Raw genomic sequence first — 21,280 nt, 5'->3', positions numbered from 1 at the left:
GAATGGACAACAGAAGAAGATCCATGACGAATTCAGAGGATGTTCATTCAGGAAAATGCTTCCCTAAAGCAAGCAATGTGAGCAAAGTTAAGCTTAAGGGACTATATGTGCCACTTACACTAAGTTGCACCATTGCGATTGAGGAATTTTGTTATCCTTAGTGTATAAGGATTACCGGAGTATTAAGTTACGATAATGTCACGCTTCGCAGTATTAAGTTACGACGATGTTCCACCCTGTAGTATTGTACGTTAAATTTATCGTAAGGTAATTGACATCAGTCCAAGTAAACAATTATCTGGAGATTATAAGGATTATGCAATTTCACAAGTGATTAGTAAAGGTGAAAGGGGATCAAGTCAAAGAAAATGAATTTTCGTCCAAGTTTGGCATGTTGGGATAAAATACTGCTCGAGCTAAAATACTCGGTACTTATGGATTAGTACCATACAAGGTACCACATGACCATAATAGTAAGGTGTATAAGGTATGTGAAAAGTGAGTAATATTTCAAGTAAGTGGGAATAATTCTCAATTTTGCGGGTAATTGATTAATTATCGGGTAACGCGACATTACCTAATTAATTGGAGATATATTGGATAAGATTAATCCCTCCCCCCCACACACAACAAACGTGGCAGCCAAATATGTGTAACCTAATGACTACTAATGTCACATAAAATGTGGCAATAATTTGAAGGGATTAGTGGCCAACTAAGACATCAAAGTGGGACCCACTCTCTTTGAAAAAAGGGACCATCTTCCAACACTATTAAAGAAAAATAACTACATCCAACATAAAATGTTACAATGTCCAAAACCATAAGACTCTCTGAAAGTTTACAAGTCCAAAAACGTGAGTCTTTGAGAGTTTACAAAGTCCAAAACGTGAGAGTCTTTGAAAATCCAAAAGGTGAGACTCTCTGGAATATTACAATGTCCAAACGTGAAGTTCTTTGAAATGCTACAAGGTCCAACATAAAATGCTAATTCAAAGAAAGCCCGGTACAATCTTTCTCATGGATAGCACACGAGTTTATTTTCCTACTTTGAACCGACGTTACGTGTTTTCGCAGAAGATAATTGGTTCAGGTATGTTAAGGCTATCCCTTCTTTCTTTTAGCATGATCCATATGATACGAACGAAACGTGAAAATGCACAAATTCCATAAATGACTCTACTCAAAGGCAAAATTGTCTTATGACATTCCGAAAGATTTTATTAACGTACTTTTCATGCATTGCATTCATGTACATTGACCCATGATCAGATGGCGTTATATACGCGTATATATATATATATATATATGTTTATATATGTATATGGGATATGGAAAAGGTTATGGTGTTATATACGCACCACTACCTGATCAGCTGGTTTACGTTGATGATTTTGCCCATAGTGGCCGATATGATATGATGGGATGCCCTCAGAGATGGATGATGTTATGAAATATGTACCTATGCACGACACGACATTCATACGCATATGCATGATACTAAAAGTATTTCATGATTTACAGAGTTATCCAGATTTACAGGTTGAATCAATTACTCTATATTTCTTCCAAGCCTGTTATGTACTTATTTGTGTGCCATACATACTTGGTACATTTTTTGTACTGACGTCCCTTTTGCCTGGGGACGCTTCGTTTCATGCCCGCAAGTCCCGATAGATAGGTCGAGATCCCTCCAAGTAGGTTATTAGCTCAACGGAAGATGTTGGTGTGCTCTATTTGCTCCAAAGTTGCTTGTTTAGTTAGTATGATTTAGACGTGTATTGTTTGGTATGGCGGGACTCTGTCCCTACCTTTATGACATTTATGTACTCTTAGAGGCTTGTAGACATATGTCGTGTACGTGAAATATTGTACAGCCTTGTAGGCCTATGTTTTGAATTTATAAATGATCATGTTGGCCTATTAGGCCCGTATGTCACGTGTATATGATGATGTAATAAGAAAGATACGTCACGTTGATACTCTGTTAAGTAGGGTACCGGTTGCCCGTCGCGGCCCATCGGTTTGGGTCGTGAAAAAAGTGGTATCAGAGCAGTTCTGTCCTAGGAAGTCTACAAGCCGTGTCTAGTAGAGTCTTATTTATGGGTGTGTCGTGCACCACACTTATAAGAAGGAGGCTACAGGGCATTTAGTATTGTCACTCTTTCTTCTTACTCTAGATCGTGTGGTAGAGCTCACTTATAAAAATTTAAATTCTGAATTTTTTTTATGCGTAATAAGACTATACCTACATTCAGATAGAAGAATTGGAAAGAGAGATAGTTGTGGAAGAGCTGAGTCAAAGGAATTGGATTTTTGTAAGATGCCTACGACAAGTAAATGTGAGGTCTTTAGCAGATCATGAGTGTACTGAAAGGTGTAAGCTTCCTGATAAGAAGCCTTAAGGCAAGAATGTCCATCCATCTTTATGGTAAAATATAATGAGAGATTAAGAAGATAAATACAAGTTTCAACAAGCAAAAGAAGCAAGATGAAGAAGGGTACGAGGTGCCCAATTAATGAAGGTTAACAACGTTTATAATTGAGGCAGAGGAACATAGGCTTTTTGAGTTATATTCAATAGTAACAAAGGTATATACAATTGGTCACACCCATTCCAGATATGCCCTATGGGGGTTAACAAAAGTAGTATAAGAAGATATGATGGATGAATTGTTTGCGTCAGTTGACATTTCCGAAGGATATTGCAAATGTGCTAATAGATCTCTTTTTGAGACACCGAGATGGTGCACTCTAAAATAGTACAGCTAGATATGAGTACTATAAAGATAGGCACTGGAAGCCTTAAAGGGATAAATATTACTTTAGTATGGCTCCCATCCCTAGTAGAACGAGAATGCTTGGAAACCCAAAGAGCCAAGGGATAGAGCAAGGGGAGCCAAAAGCAAAAGAATATTTTGTTCAAGTTTTCAAAGTAAAACAATAGACCTAGATGATTAGCGGGAAATAAGAAGAGAGTTAATGAAACATTATGAGTAAGATGTGATACATGGATGACAAAGGTAGGTAAAAAAATGACAACAGTATTACAGAGTCTACAGTCAAGTGAAGGAAAAGATGAAAGATGACAGGCCTTAAAAAAGGGGGAAAAATAAAATATAGGCCATAAAGTCATATCCTCATTTCGAGAAATAAGTTCGCAACTCTAACGTGATTAACAGAAGGAAACGTTAGACCCCAGATTAATAGAAATCAATATGGACTGGTGAACAAGATAAACTAAACATAAATTAGGGACTGAGTGATTTGATAATAGTCAGCATCATGAGTATTTCAGATTGCGTTCCGGCAATAATAGAATGGACAATAGAAGAAGATCCATGACGAATTCAGAGGATGATCATTCAGGAAAATGCTTCCCTAAAGCAAGCAATGTGAGCAAAGTTAAGCTTAAGGGACTATATGTGCCACTTACACTAAGGGCCACCATTGCGATTGAGGAATTTTGTTATCCTTGGTACATAAGGATTGCCTCAAGGCGAGTAAGGGTCATTAATGATGCGAAAGGAGGCCCAAGATGGAGAGAAAAAACATCTATAGGCAGGTCGTCGTAGCTCCATGTCTTAGTATCCCCTAAAGGGGGAATATAGAATGATAAAGGAAGAATGCGATAAAAATAAGAAAGGGATAAGATTGCACCTATCCGAATCCTATAGTTATGCTATGATTCCATAACGTTACGTAAGCACGATGTTAGAAAAAGGAAGTAAGGTTTCTTGCCCGAAAGATTATTGATAAATAAGGAGCCAGTGCAAGAGGTAAGTTAGAGAAAGGAAGTAATCTAAGAAAGATTATGCAGAATATGTATATGAGAATGGGCCGACGAGTAATTAGTAGTTGATTCAGGAAGCACCTAGTCATGACTAGACAAGAAGTTACAGATAATTCAGCAGATCATGCAAGATGAATGTAGTAAACCCCAACATGGAGAATTCAGCCTCGCAATAATGTTATTATAATACTTGGGATATATTCAAATAGGAGTTGGGGTAGTTAAAGGTACCGTATGAGTATTACGGGGATAAAAGAAAGTGCCACTAGGAAGGCAATCAAAATGTTAGCTCAGAAGCAACCCTACAAGCACAAGGGCACGGAGGTAAGCAACTACGGATAATTATAGGCAAGGAAGAACATCAAAAGGTCTGTAATAAGCTCACAACTTTACGAGGGTCAATGGTTCTCCTAAGAACTACAACAAAAGACTAGCTGAGAAAATAAGGAAAAAAGCTTCAACTTAAGCACAATGACCTAAAAAGGAAATGGTCGTGTAACAACAGTCTCACAACAACATTGTAAGCACTCCAAAGGAAAGTGGCACCTACCGTGACTAATGAACAGGACGTCGGGAAGTAAAATTCAAAGTAATATTCGAGATCGTATGAGTTTCACGAAAACTCTAGCATGTATGGGCACTAAGATGAGCTAAGTATGTACGCAACAAGGGGGCAGAAGGACTAGGAAAAGTAATAGCTTACGTTGAAAGAAAGCTAAAATGGAACGAAAGAAATTATTCGATCAATGATCCAGAGTTGGTTACATTATGAACTCACTTAAGTGTTGGGAGTTTTATACATGCAGCATATACAGCCATAGAAGATTCTGGCATACGTTAAAAGAAAGAATTGAGCCAGGTCATAAATGAAGGATTAAATTATTAAAGGGTTGTATCATACATATTGCTCAAGCCCATAACTAATACCATGAACCACAGATCGGAAGATAGCGTAAGCCTACATAAAGGTTGATCAGAGTGAAGAGGAAACTAAAGAGTGACATCAACTAAGTAAATCAAGATTCTGATTACTAGACCCGAAATATTATAGACCTAGTGATTGAGAACATTGCAGGATCACTCTTAATATCAGAGGTACAAGAGATAAAGTACACCAACCATAGTCTATAACGGCTCTACGATAAAATCAGTTAAAAAAATAACAGCCTCATGAGAAGTCAATTTGAAGCTCCCACCAGATTGTAGTATTATAATAGAGCTTCAGGTTGTGGTGTGAATCATACCTATGTGGAAGGGAGATTATGAAAGAGATAGAATATATGATGCGAGATTTTAAGTAAATAAGGTAAAGGTGAATAACGTACAAGATACTCAAATGCAGAAAGTTGTGAATAGTCCATACTTCGGGTAGAAGGCTAGAAGCATAGGGATCCAATAACCGATAATGATAGCGGCATCGTCAGCGACATGTCTTCCACCCTATTGTTACTATGTACTGAGAAATCTAGCTAAGAGAGTAGAGAAGGGTTAGAGAAAATGTGATGTCTCGCTTGACATTCCCAAATAACATAAGATAATCTATGGTGCAAGCAAGTTGAAGGAAAGTTGCGAGTAATATAAATAGATATGTATAGGTCGCAAGGTAAAGTATAGTAAAGCAACAAAGTTTTCTGACAGGATGTAAGAACGAAAAAAGATGAGTGAGAAGTTGACAAGAATGGATTATTCCTCAGGATTAGGCCCATGAAAACAAGGGAACTAATGGCTTCTCTATGTTATAGTAAGCTCAGTTTAGCCTGAATGGACTCAAATGAGTTACTCTTCATAAGTAGCAAGGCTTGAAAGATCAAAGAAGAAGAAGGTTTGGGAGGATCGATTTGTCAGCTTGGCTGCCTTCACTAGTTTTCGTATGTGATGGCCAGTGAGATCGCTGACTCTTGAGCGACAGTTTCTATTGAAAGATCTGGAGAACTGGGCAATTTTGAGGCAGTACAAAGAACGAAAGGGTTAGATCTAGTTAACTAAGAGAGTGGAGGATGCCAAAGAGTACTCTGTCTAAGAATTTTATGCCAATGTTGCTCATATAAAGAAAGGGACGAAGGTTACCAAACTGTGCAACCTCAAGGTGAGGTTTGAATAGCATACGCTAAATGCGTACTTGGGCTTCGAGGATGTTGAGCCAAAAGAGTATCTGGAGAAGTGTACCATGAAGGAGGAAGTCCGACCTTGGTTGGCTGAGATCTTAGCACCGCCAGGGCCACCACCACCATGGATCACTGCTGGGGTTCCCATCCACCAGAGTTCTCTGAGTTTTGATGCGAAGGGGTGGCAAACCTTTGTCTGCAACAGACTGGATCCGAGCTGGAATGAGACTCGCTTCCCTACTCCTCAGGTAGTTCTTGTGGCTTCCATTATGGCTGGGTACCCAATCAATATGGGTGCCGTTATGTCGGCCAACATTTAGTGATTGCACGGCAGAATAGCTCGGCCTACCCTTATCCCAACACTATCACAGAGTACCTCACTGATGCAAAGGTAGAGTCGAGAGATTTTTGACACAAAGGTGAAGGCAAAGAAGCCCTTTGATTGGTATTCACTAATGGATGCGATCAACCCAAAGAAGAAAGTCCATCCTTCTGCAATGGAATATTACCCTAATAGTAGAATAATGGTGTAATTGTGATAGATAAAAGATGACGTTTGGGCCTTCGATTGAGTAATGATTTGAAAAAAAAACGGGATTCCATGATTTGCACAGGATTAAAATACCCACGTAAGGTGAATCACATTGGGATGCAATAAAATACGGTTATAGAAGTATTGTATCGCCCCCGGGTGGACCAGGAAAATCACTTCCAATGTTCCTTAATTCGACGTGAGCTCTAGCCGCATTACATAAAAGGTCAAGTTATCAATAGTATATTATAGATCAATATTGAGGTGAATCAACAATTGATGGATAAAAGTCACAAAGTACGAGATAAGATTAGGCCGTCATTCTAAAGATAAGCAGTAATGAGGAAGCATTAAATGACTTAAATTTATAAATATGGAATAAGCAATGAGAGTAAGTTGGGATTTGGTAGCAGACCTCAACAACAATAAATTAAAGTAAGAGTTATGGCAGTAAATTCGTACGGATGGATAAACGTACCTATGCGATGAGATATAGCAATATTTGTGAATTCAACAAAGTACCGAGAGAAGAACTTCAGTATACACATAGATGCCCAAATGGATATCTTATCAATATTTGTACAGGCTGCATGATGAAAGGTAGCAACTGTTACGAGATTAGAAGGATTCCGACTACAAGCTGTGGTGTGAGAAGAAGGCCAAAGGGGGGAATGCCCTGGACTTTGGAGTTATTCACCGAACAGTCGCCTATATGGCAAGGGAAGTTCTAAAGTATTCAGAAGATATAAGTTATGAAAATGATAAGTGCATCAATCAACATTCGAGGACGAATGTTCCAAAGGGAGGAATAATGTTATGCCCCTCAGTATTACGTTGATGTTATGCTCTGCAGTAATATACTACGATGATGCTACCCTCTGTAGTAATACATTACGATGATGTTACGCTTCGCAGTATTAAGTTACGACAGTATTGCACCAAACAGTATTACATTACGGTGATGTTACGCTTTGCAGTATTAAGTTACGACAGTGTTGCACCCAGAAGTATTACATTACGATAATGTCACGCTTCACAGTATTAAGTTACGACGATGTTTCACCCTGTAGTATTGTACGTTAAATTTTTCGTAAGGTAATTGACATCAGACCAAGTAAAAAATTATTTGGAGATTATAAGGATTATGCTATTTCACAAGTGATTAGTAAAGGTGAAAGGGGGAGCAAGTCAAAGAAAATGAATTTTCGTCCAAGTTTGGCATGTTGGGATAAAATACGGCTCGAGCTAAAATACTCGGTATTTATGGACTAGTACCATACAAGGTACCATATGACATATTTGGATAAAATACGGGGCATTACCTAATTAACTAGAGATATATTTGAATAAGATTAATCTTTCCCCCCCCCCAAAAGAAAATTGGCATCCAAATATGTGTAACCTAATGACTACTAATGTCACATAAAATGTGGCAATAATTTGAAGGGATTAGTGGCAAACTAAGCCATCAAAGTGAGGCCCACTCTCTTTGAAAAAAGGGACCATCTTCCAACATTATTAAAGAAAACTAACTATGTCCAACATAAAAGGTTACAATGTCCAAAAACATAAGACTCTCTGAAAGTTTACAAGTCCAAAAATGTGAGTCTTTGAGAGTTTACAAAGTCCACAATGTGAGAGTCTTTGAAAATCCAAAACGTGAGACTCTCTGGAATGTTACAATGTCCAAACGTGAAGTTCTTTGAAATGCTATAAGGTCCAACATGAAATGCTAATTCAAAGAAAGCCCGGTACAATCTTTCTCAAGGATATCATACGGATTTATTTTCCTACTTCGATCTGTCGTTACATATTTTCGCAAAAGAAAATTGGTTCAGGTATGTTAAGGCTATCCCTTCTTTCTTTTGGCATGATCCATACGATACGTACAAAATGTGCAAATGCACAAATTCCATAAATGACTCTATTTATAGAAGTATTAGAGATATCTATGTTCTTGAATTTTCATGTGTCATAATATTTTATTATCTGTTCATGGGTCTCAGAAAAATACTAAAGTTGAAAAGAGTTTACTTTATGATATTACTCAAAGGTAAAATGGTCTTATGACATTCCGAAAGATTTTATTAACGTACTTTTCATGCATTGAATTCATGTACATTGACCCGTGACTAGATGGCATTATATACGTGTATATATGTATGTATATATATGTATGTGGGATATGGGAAAGGTTATGGCGTTATATACGTACCACCAACTGATCAGCTGGTTTATGTTGATGATTTTGCCCACAGTGGCCGATATGATATGATGGGATGCTCTCAGAGGCTGGTGATGTTATGAAACATGTACCTATGCACGACATGACATTCATATGCATATGCATGATACTAAAAGTATTTCATGATTTACAGAGTTATCCAGACATACAGGTCGAGTCAATTACTCTATATTTCTTCCATGTCTGTTATGTACTTATTTATGTGTCTTACATACTCAATTTATTATTTGTACTGACATCCCTTTTGCCTGGGGATGTTGCATTTCATGCCCACTGATCCCGATAGACAGGTCGAGAGCCCTCCAAGTAGTCTATCAGCTCAACAGAAGATGTTGGTGCGCTCTATTTGCTTCAGAGTTGCTTGTTTGGTTAGTATGATTTAGACGTGTATTGTTTGGTATGGTGGGATTCTGTCCCGACCTTTATGACATTTATGTACTCTTAGAGGCTTGTAGAGATATGTCATGTACGTGAAATATTGTACGGCCTTGTCGGCCTATGTTATGAGTTTATAAATGATCATGTTGGCCTATTAGGCCCGTATGTCATGTGTATATGATGATGTAATAAGAAAGATACGTCACGTTGGTACTCGGTTGAATAAGGTACCGAGTTCCCGTCGCAGCCCATCGGTTTGGTCGTGACAGGTGGTAACTCCTGGATAGCTTTGATCTTTGACGGATCCAACTCAATGGCCCGCCGACTGACTATAAACCCTAATAGTTTCCTAGATGGAACACCAAATGCACACTTTATCGGGTTGATCTTAAGATTGTATCTGTGGAGCCTTTGGAAAAACTTTCTCAAATCTTTGACGTGGTCACACTGCTTCCTGGACTTTATGATCACATCATCCACGTAAACCTCAATCTCCTTGTGTATCATGTCATGGAATATGGTTGCCATTGCCCCCGTGTAAGTTGTCCCAGCATTTTTCAAACCAAATGGCATGACCCGGTAGCAATATGTTCCCCATGGCGTGATGAATGTCGTCTTTTCTGCATCTTCCTCATCCATTAAAATCTGATGATACCCTGCATAGCAGTCCATAAAAGACTCAATCTCATGCTTGGCACAATTATCAATCAAAATGTGGATATTTGGAAGTGGAAAATTGTCCTTTGGACTTGCTTTGTTGAGGTCACGGTAATCAACACACTCTCTGGTCTTACCATCTTTCTTTGTCACAGGCACAACATTGGCTAACCACGTGGGATACCGCGTGACTCGAATTACCTTTGCATCAAGCTGCTTTGTGACCTTTTCTTTAATCTTCATACTCATATCAGTTTTGAACTTTCTCAACTTCGGCTTAACGGGAGGGAATGCTGGATCAATAGGCAATTTATGGACCACCAAATCGGTACTCAAGCCTGGCATGTCATCATGGGACCATGCAAAAATATCCTTATATTCAAACAATACTTTAATTATTTCTTCCCTAATTTGTGGTTTAAGATGGACACTTATCTTGGTTTCTCTGACATTATCTGGATCTCCTAAATTGATTGCTTCCGTTTCATTCAGATTAGGCTTGAGTTTTTCTTCAAAATGATTTAGTTCCTTACTAATTTCCTCAAATGCCTCGTCTGCATCATATTCTGTTTCATCATCACACTCTATTTCTTGGATTATTATTTCAGAATTAGATTGACTTTTAAGACTTGGCCGGAGATTCCTCATGCATGTCATGTCACTGAAACCAGCATAAAAAGAACTGTACAAAAAAGAAAAAAAAGAAAAAACAAGAACTATCAGGAAAGATGGAAAAGGAAAATTGCATTTCATTGAAAATAAAGGATAACAGGGTTTGTACAATAGACAAGCAAAAATAAAAATCTGGGTCACAACCTTGGAATAACCCAAATAGAAAGGAAAAACAAAACAAACTACCAAGATTCGTTCCGAGTAGGGAAAGGAGTAGCCTTCCTATTGTTAAGCTTTACATTCGGCCCGACGAACTGCACGTCTGCTTTGTTGGACCCTTCTCCGACTTCTACCATGTTCACATTATCAAACAACCTCTGGAACCTTTCTATTAACTCTTCATCAATGTCAATCACAGAACTTGGAACTGTTGTCACTTGGCGTTTCCTGGCACCGCGCTTGACAAAGGACCTAAAGAGACGCGGGATAGGCTTCGAAAGTGCCCACGCCTTCTGTTTCAACCTTTTAGCCCTTTTCACATCTCCCGCTATGGGTTTGAATCCAAGACCGAACGTACCCAAATTTTCAAGGAGTGACATTGGTTGTACGATACCCTTCAAAGATGCACCCAGACCTTTACCTAACAAGTGATTAGCCATTTTTCAGCATTTCAGAGGCCACTGGACCGACACTGTTTCAAAAACTTGATAGACCCAAGGCCCTTTGTCATCTTCGGCCTCAATAAAGGGGATAGAGGAATCACTGTGAGCACACAAATTCTCCTCACCATGCACGACGATCTCTTATCTATCCTACTCAAACTTGACCATCTGGTGCAAAGTGGATGGGACTGCTTTGGCGGCATGTATCCAAGGCCGACCTAATAGCAAATTGTAAGAGACGGCTACGTCCAATACCTGAAAGTCCATGGTGAATTCCACCGATCCCATTGTCAATTCAAGCACTATATCACCAACCGAATCTTTTCCTCCACCGACAAAACCTTGGACACGTATGATGTTCTTGTGAATCCTCTCATCATCAACTTTTAACTTGTTCAGAGTAGAGAGAGGGCAGATGTTTGCATTGGAACCATTGTCAACTAACACCCTGGTGACCACAGAATCTTCACATTTTACCGTAAGATAGAGAGCTTTGTTATGTTCAGTACCTTCCACAGACAACTCGTCATCAGAGAAGGTGATCCTGTTCACCTCAAATATCTTGTTGGTGATCTTCTCTAGATGGTTTACTGAGATTTTGTCGGGGACATGAGCTTCGTTCAGAATTTTCATCAGGGCCCGATGATGCTTATCTAAATGGATTAGCAATGATAGCAAGGAAATTTGAGCGGGCGTCTTTCTCAACTACTCCGCGATGGAGTAATCTTGTACCATCATTTTTCTCAAAAACTCCTCCGCCTCTTCTTCAGTGACTGCTTTCTTTACTAGAACTGGATTATCTCTGGATGTTTTAGCTTTTCTTAACTCTTCCAGGGCAAAGAATCTCCCCGGACGAGTTAATCCCTTGGCCCCGTTGACTTCTTCTTTCACTTCCTTTCCTTTATAGGTCACTATCACTCGTTCGTAGCTCTATGGGATAGCCTTGGTATTGACTACCGGCAACTGGGTTACAGCTTGATGATGATAGGGTCCGTACGGGCACCCTATACAATTATGATAGGCTTACTCGCCAACCCTGGCATGACCACTTTTGACTTTTCTTGCTTTGCTACAGCATCACTTGGGGATCTTTTCTTAACTACTACAGACGACTCACCGTTTGTCATGCTCAACTTGTTTACTGATCCCTCAACCGTTGTTTTTTTTACTGGCTTGACCTCACTAGACCGAATCATCATTGTGGGTAGGTATTTTATGGGGCCGGGGCACGCCATTGTGAGAAGGAAGGAGGTTGAGTATATAACTCGGTGTGGTGGACAGAAATTTATGGGTCTGGTGATGGGAAGTAATGTTGGGGTAGATTATATGTGGTTTGGGTGTAGGTCTGGTGATGGGGTCGAGGCTGGGTATAGTGGTGTAACAGGCCCCTCGGTCCAAACCATGATCCTGAATCAACTGTCGCTAATTCTTCTTTCTTCTTCATTCCGATCACTCCTCCAGTACCATTCTGAATGGCTTGGGTAGTTGCTTTGATGGCCGAGTAGCTCATGATATTTCTTGATTTAAGCCTTTCTTCCACCATGCTACCCATCTTCACTACCTTGTTGAAAGACTTGCCTATGGCCGATATCAGATGGCCAAAGTAAGTAGGCTCCAGAGCCTACAGAAAGTACTCCACCATTTCGTTCTCCTCCATTGGGGGATTAACTCTTACCGCTTGTTCTATCTAGCGAAAACCGTATTCCTTGAAACTTTCACTAGGCTGCTTCTCAATCTTAGTCAGAGACAAACAATCTAGAACAATTTCGATGTTGTATTGGAAATGACGAGCGAATGCTTGGGCCAAATCATCCCAGGTATACCATCTGCTGTGATCCTGATGAGTGTACCACTCTAATGTCGCGCCACTCAGACTTTGGCTAAAGTATGTCATCAACAGCTCATCTTTCCTACCGGCTCATCTCATTTTACTGCAGAATCCCCTCAAGTGGGCCGCCGGGTCTCCATGCCCATCATATAGGTCGAATTTAGGCATCTTAAATCCTATAGGCAATTAAAGATCAAGAAATAGACACAAATCTTTGTAGGCTACACTCACCTGGCCTCCCAATCCCTGCATGTTTCTGAAATATTGTTCCAAGCTTCTCACCTTCCTGAACATCTCCTCCTGCTCTGGGTTTTTAGGTGGTTTCTCATTCTCAACATGGAGGTCAAAACGAGGAGTGTAGGAGTAATGATCTGGGGCCTTGAAAGTAGGATCCGGGGATAGTATTGATTATCTTGGGTCTGGAATAATGGCTCACTAGAAGATCGATGGAGTGTAGGTGGCGGTGGTGCTACGAAAACAGGGGTGGCTGGTGGAGGGGGGTACAAGATTGGTTTGGCTGGTGGTGCTTGTGTGGTCTGGGAAGTGATGCTTTGATAGTGGTGGTAATGGGGAAAGCCTGGGGCATGTTATGGAGATGAATCAATAGTGGGAGATTCTTAGGATTGAGCTAGTGGCTGAAAGAAAGCAGGGTTAGCGGGGTTTGATGGTGGAGGATGCCCTTTCATCCATGCTTGGTACATCTCTGCCATTTAGTGTTTCAACTTATGTAACTCCTCTTTCAGATTAACATCAGACTCTTCTCCCTCCCTTGACGGATCAATAACACTTGCATCCAGCTCTTGGCCAGCCATGATCAACTTGTTTTTAGACCTGGTGTTGTACGGGTGGGTTGCCAGAATGCCGAACAAACTAACCACCTGCCTGTTTTTGATAACAACAAGCAAACATTATTAGCGATTAAGAGCTTAACATATAAGCGACCACACGTTGGGGATACAATGCACCTATGCAATTAACCATTTCTATTATGCATTTGCATGGATGCTTGCGTCATCCCGACTTTCACTAATTTTCATTTTGCAATTTCTTTCTCTCTTTCTTTTCATTCATGCTTTTATTTGCTTGATTCTTATCTCTATTCTTTTATTCTCTCATTTTTCCTCTTTTGTTTTGCCATTATTTCTTTCCCCACAATTTTCTTGTTTTCTCTCCTCTTTTTCCTTTTTATTTCATGGTAGTGATCGAATCTTATGGGGATTGCCTATGTATCATGACGCCGAATAAATCAGACCAAGCGTAGTTCTGGGAACATGTGCGAAATAAAACATTTTTGGAGTTTTCAAATTTTTCATAAAATAAAATAAAATCTTGATTACGACGACTTCCCCTACAGATTTAAATATAAAAACCTGACAGACTCGATGAGTGGACCAACAAACTTCAAAAGAAAACTGAAAATACAAACTCGAAAATGAACAAAGTTTAGAAGAAACTGACAATACAGACTCGAAAATGAACTAACAAAATACTGACTCAAACAAACAAAGTCAAGAATACATAAGCGCCTCAACTACTGCTCCAGTTTGCCTTGCTGCGGGCCTTTGTGCCATATCTTCTTGGAGACAAAACAAGTCATCCATGATCTGTCGAACAAAAATCATAACTGAAGCGAAGAACATGGACCTGGTCATGTCTTCACATTCATTGCAATTCATCACAATGAAGTCCGCAATTCTCCTAACCATCTCCTTGATGATACCTTTCTTTTGTAGCAACCGTCCATTTTGCTGAGATCTGGCATCCAAAACTTGTTCGGCTGTATGATTTTGTTCTTGAAGTTGTTGCAGGTCCTTTTCTAACTGCGACATCAGGGCATAGCAGTGTTCTCTTTCTGCTTTGAAATCTCTTACCTACTTAGTCATTTCGTTCTCAAGGACGGTGATCTTTTTCTTCAACCCAATGATTCCATTGTCATATTTTCCTTTTAACTATTGAACAAAGCGTGCTCGTTCCTCCGCATTCTTGGCTAATTTTGTTCGAGTCTTCGCCAGTTCACCCTCGGTCTTTTTAAGATCAAAACCATATTCACCCACTTTCCATCAAAGATTATCTATAAGTTTTTCATCTTTTGCACTTCTGGCGGGGTTCTCGGCTGCTATTTTCATTTCCCAAATTTGGGCTCGGAGGGCGTCATTTTCTTTGGCTAACTTTTTGTTTTTACCCTCATCCGCGGTGGCTTGCAAGCCATTCTCAAACTGAAGATCCCTGACTTGTTTTTCCAATTTGCCTATTGTGGCTCTGTACTCATACTCCTTGGCCAACCAAGCCCACTGCTCCTGCGACGCTTCAACAAATTCCTGGATGTGAGGCCTTTTGGTTGGTCTTTCAGGTTCGGCCCTTGCAGTGTTCATCTTTCTATACCAGGAAAGATAGGCGGGTGAGACCTCGCCTCTAGATAGGTCACGCACTCGAGTGTTTTCTATCAAATACTGTCACTCATTCCAAATATGACGAACTGTTTCTTCATGAAATTGGCTGTCGGAGCTTACCTCGACCGCATAAACACTAAGATCTTCATCTGGGTGCGTCACCTAGCATCTTCACAACTATATGAAGCGTAAGGTTGAATGCCTCAAAGACCCATTAAGAGAAGGTAAGGACCAGTGGCAGGCATATACATAATTTCTTCAATAGGAAGCCAACCCAGTGTCCACTATACTTGCCCCGCAGTGATGGAGCGAAGGCGGGATACCCAATCTCCAAACCATTCTGGCAATTTGAGCCCTGAAATCCTTGTGTCGAACTCTTCGATGCAGCTTTTCTCCGTTGATTTATAATTCATATATTGAGGTCGGTGACACATATGCTCGATCATCCACATTTGTAATAGCAAATTGCACCCCTCGAAAAAGTCTACCCCAGCTTTACAAGCTGTGAGATCTCGGTATATCTTAGACACTGTCATAGGGGCGAGGGTGCTCTTGACATTGGTAATCAAGACATTGACGACCCCAGCTACCCGCAGATCGATATTCCCATCCTTCCGGGGAAACACCACGAGTCCTAAGAAAGCTACCATGAAAGCAAAACGCCTATACTCATCCCATTTCGCTCGGTTCCCTTTGCTACAAATCCCACTTCCCTGGTTGTCAAACCTCCTACATGCCCATACCTCTGGTATGTGAAGCGTAAAGTGGAAAAACCGACCGCCAAATCTGCGTACTGGACCCCCTTACTTATTTTTAGCAGATCCAGGAACTTGTGATGGGTAATGGCCCTTGGAGAGACCAGGTACTTATGCCTCAGACCTTCAGTACTTCCCATATAACCCGCTATCTCTTTCAAGGTGGGTGTGAGTTCAAAATCTGAGAAATGTAGGACGTTGTGAGCTGGGTCCCAAAATGTTACAAGTGCCCTTATTATGTCTCCTCTAGGCCTGATCTTCATCAATCTGGTGAGCCCTTCCAAATAAAGGTTGACCACATCTCGTCCTTCTTTACCCAAATCTTCCCACCACATGAGTAGATCCAACGAAATATTGGACATAACCTTCATTGGTAAATTTTGACTCGTGTTCATTCTGCACATTTAGATTAAGGCGATTGGTTTAAAGACAAAGTGAATCTTATTTGAAAACTGACAAAAGGCTTATTTTTGCAAAAATAAAATAAATCAGGGCTACTTTTTGCGAATACGGCCTTTCATTACTTCAGAATGGAAGTTCTTAGGGATGTGTTCGCTAATGGCCAATATTAATAAAGAAACCGTTTGTGGCTATTTTTGCAAAGTAGCCTTCCGGGGTCCCAATGGGACATTCGGCTATTTAGACAAAATGGCATCACCCACTCATTTATGACAAAAATAACGACACTTCATATATTTTTTTTCAAAAGCGGGGCTGGACCCGATGAGGGTTGTCTTCGTATCCCATGTCCGGTGAGAATCAAACCCACGTAGTTTGGCCCGTTTTGACATGAAAAGGAAAAAACAAAAACCATTTTGGACTAACTCTTCTCTTTTCAAGAAACTCTTTTTTTCTTTTTTTTTTCTTTTTTGAAGGAATCTTTTTCTTCTCTCTTTTTTTTCAAAAATTCGGCAGAGTTTTGGGATAATTTGGGCACCATTTGTGGGAAACGGGTGAAATCCTCTCTCATACCTCAAACTTGGTTTTTTTCATTTGGTTTTCCTCACTTAATCTAGAAGCCGGTCAACATGCAATCTGAAACAAATTAAATGCACAGGTAGCACATAAAAATGCATCAGGTTGGTCTTTTATTTTCGGGTACGACTGTCCTAGACGGACCCAACCCCTGTGTTGAGTCCCCAAAGTCAAATGCACATGATGCAAACAAGCGTTCCTGCTAGGGATCTGGCATGAGGCTGAGTTATTCTAGGTTTAAAACTTTGGTGTATTGTTCTAGACCTGGCTTACCCGAGCGGAACTCGAACCAAGGAAGGGCAGCGTACCGGTAACCAAAGGATCATCTGGCTTTGCAACTTGTCCGAACCTCGTTCTAAATTGGGATATGACACTAACAGAAAGAAGTCACGCCACCGTGCACTCCTCAGAAGATAGAAGAGAAGGGTTTCGTAGCAGTTTATATACAGTTTAGATAATATCAAAGCGGTAAAAAGCAACATTTAGCATATTAGGCCCAAACATGTAAATAAAATCAACTAATAAATAAAGCAAAATATAACAATTATTTTAAGCTCGAATTCTTGAACCCTGAACCAGAGATTTTGGGTTCGATCCCCAGCAGAGTCGCCAGAGCTGTCACACCTCCTTTTTCCACACCTCGGGGAGGGTATAAGGGAGTTTTTTTCAATTTAAGTGACAATAAAAACGGGATTATTTTATTTAAAATTCAGAGACGCCACTTGGATAGTTTATTGGTGTCCCAAGTTACCGGTTTAAAATCTGACTTTGTTTTACAATCCGCGAACACAGAAATCCGGGTAAGGAACTCTATTAAACCGGGAGAAGGTGTTAGGCATTTTCAGGTTCCATAATTTTAGCATGGTCGCTCAACTATTATTATTGGCCTATTTATTTGATTTTAAAACATCTTTGAAACCTATGTGCATTTTAAAACTCTTTTTTAAAACCGCTTTTAATAATTCAATTGTCATACAACTAATTATTGATTACACGTTTGTGAATCATGTCACGAGAACCGTACCCCACGATCCACAATGTGTTTATTTTATTAAAAATAAATGATGGTCGGGTCACATAAATGTACCCCCAGTTTTTAGAAATTAAGTATCACGACTGCATCACGGGAACCGTACCCGTATCTATGACAATTATGTAATTAACGGACCTAAAGCAAACTACGAAAGTTCGAGGCATTTTCCACACTATTCTTGTATTTACGTGAGGGCCATAAATTATAGGATTTTATTTGTGTATGGCACACCTCAAATTTATTTTTTAAAGGAAAAGATTTGTATTTTTTGGAAGGCCGACTAAAGATGCTCCTACTTTAATCTAATTTGAAATTAGGTATCACAACCACGTCAAGGGAATCATACTCGCAGTTGTAATAATTTAATTGCGTGCCTAAAGCAAACTACGAGATTTATTTTAGTACCTAAGTTATAATATTTGTGAGGGCCATAAGTGATTTAATTAGGATGGCTCGCTTCACTTTATTTTTAGGAGTTATGTTTAACTAAAGCAGCCTAAAAGAAAGTTCAAAATTTAATCATGCTAGAATTAAGGCTGGCCTTGGGCCCATAACTATTTAAAGAAAAATAAGAACAAGAACGAAATTAAGGCAGAAGGTTGCTCAGCCCCCAGTGGGCCGCTAAGTGTCGGGCCCAATTTCACGCTATGGTGAATTAAATCTGTGGGAGGGCCAATGAACTGTTTGATCATGTACATTGTAAAGATTAAAGAAAACATAATTGCTAACATGGTTTGGGCCCTGAAATCGAGCCCAGCGTGCAATACAGAGACCCAAAAATCACGCTAAAGGTGATTCTAGCTAGGCCATCCGTCTAAGACCAACTCCTGGCCCAATTTATTTCTAGAGCTGGTTTGCCTTGTGACTATAACTAAAAAAATCCTTTACACAAATTCTGGGAATCAAGATGCTTAACTACATATTACAAATGCTAATTAATAGGCAGTATTAACACCACATTAATTGAAGTCCACAACTAGTCGTATAATACTTAACCATACAATCCTTTTCATGAAAGACATGATTCTAACTAAGAACAGAACCTTAGCTTAGCATTTTAGATCAATTAAATGAAAAGATGGAAATCAGACACAAAAGAATAATACTCATCACCATGGCACTTCAACATCAAAAAAAACTAGAACTACTACACAAGCATGGAGACCCTTAGCCAAGTCACAAACTGTCATACTGGATCTGAGACTCTAAATAGATCTAATGACAGAATTGAGAAGAAGAAAATAGTTAAAAAGAAAAGAAGAAACACATAAAATAAAGTTAATACTACTACAAAGACTACATAAACTTAAAAGAGAACATGTGAACAAATCTCATCCGGCAACATATGTCATTCAATTTCCACATTTGGTTACACATTTCAAGAGAAATTCCATGTCATTTAAGGTCCAAGAGATACCTGGACACCAAATCAAGACCAAACGTGAGGATTTCAGCTAATATATGAGCAAAAACAGTAACAATAAAGCAACCACAACTTTTCCAGAATTAAACCATGCTTCAACTCTTTCGGAGTTTGAGAATTTCAGAGAATTTCTTTAGTTTTCTTGTGAAAAATCAGAAGGTCCTTATCTAACAATGCAGAACTTTTGTGTAGAGAATGAGCCTTAAAATCTATATTTTTAGATGAAAATGCCGCAGCCGTCTGCTACTTCTTTGATGCTTTCACCTCTGCCCTATAGAATGACTAAAAGATCTTCTTATAGGCCAACCTTAGGGCAGCATTATCCAACTTTCCTCTTGTCTCAATTACCCTTTTTTACCCCTTATTTTTCTTAGTCATTTTACCCCTTAACCCCTTAAAAATATATGAGCCATTCCTTATCTCCTATCAAACTAGCCTAACCTTATCCTCTAGAAGCTTCTCATAACAGAAAATATTCCCCAGCCCTCCAAATACCTAAAACACCCCTTAACACCCCTGTATTTACATCCTCCCATTACCAAACAATGGGCTTCTCCTGTCCAAACAAGAAAGAAACGAAAGCCCAAAAATACTTTAGCATCCAAAATCTAAAGGATTTAACAGAAAATAAAAAAAATAAAATCTTAAGACTAGCACATTCGATAAGCAAACAAACCTAAATTAATTGAAGCAAGCTATAACTGGCCATGAAATAAAATATGCTAAAAGTTTTTTAATAATTAGCTAATTTAAACAAAAATGAGAGCAACCTACTTGTTAAATGCCCTAACCTATCATGCAAATGGGAACTTAATTGAACAAGAAAGCAAGAAATAAAGAAAAAAGAAAGAGTTAGAGGAGACGAAAACAGAAAATAAAAATAAAGAAAAAGAGAAGAACAACTCACCAAGAAACCAGAGAGTATTAGCCTAGATGATCAAGAGAAAGCAAAAGTGGAAGACATAGCCGAGCTTGAGATTCTTCGACGAAACTTGAAACTGGCCCTAACGAACACTCTTAGCCAAGAATAATCTATCAGGGCCAGCTTCGAGCCACGACAAGCAGAAGCTTTAAAAGAAACCCTAGCTCCAAAATTAGGTCAAATCTAGATTCAAGATTTGACGAATTCCAAAAGTTGTTTGGGGAAATCGCCAAGGGTTTTGAGTTTGGAGAGGCTTGGTGGTTATAGGGTGTAAGCTTAGGGTCGATCGGAGTTGCGCCGCCGGCTGGTGAGTTGAGAGAATATTAGGGAGGCTAGGGTTTTCTTTATGTTTGGGTTATAGACGGATTGGGGGGGTTTCAAATGGGGTATGGGGTTGTTTCGGACAATTAAATACAATAGGGGCCTTAGTTCTGGGCCGCTGGATTATTGAAATCCAACGGCTGAGATGATACAAACTCCAAACGGGGTCGTTTTGGTGTGAGACGGGGTTGGGCTGGGTCGGATCAAGGACGGGTAAATGGAAAATTTGGGCCTCACCATCTCTTAGCCCAATTAAATCAACCCTTGTACAATTAGCCCCATTAATTTTCTATTCTTCTTTTTTTTGCTTTTCTTTTTCTTTTTCTTTCCTTTTTGTTTCAATTAAAAACCTAAAATAAAATTCTAAATTAATCTAGGTTGTAAAACTAATCAATTTCATTAAAAAATTATAAAAATTCATTAATCCTAAATCAAAGAGAAAAACTATTATTCTAAAATTAAGCTAAAAATGCAACAATGGACTATTTTTTGTAATTTCAATTTTGATAGAACAAATAATTAACTAATTAATCCTAAAAAATATAAAGACAAAACCTAGATGCAATACATGATATGTTTTGTATTTTTCATGCTTTTAATAAAAGTAAACATGCACAAAATGCAAACAATTAGCACAAAATCCTACAAA

Source organism: Nicotiana sylvestris, chromosome 5 (assembly GCF_000393655.2).
Source record: "Nicotiana sylvestris chromosome 5, ASM39365v2, whole genome shotgun sequence".
Classification (NCBI taxonomy): domain Eukaryota; kingdom Viridiplantae; phylum Streptophyta; class Magnoliopsida; order Solanales; family Solanaceae; genus Nicotiana; species Nicotiana sylvestris.
The sequence above is the reverse complement of the archived record's forward strand: the minus strand, read 5'-3'. Positions refer to the sequence as shown.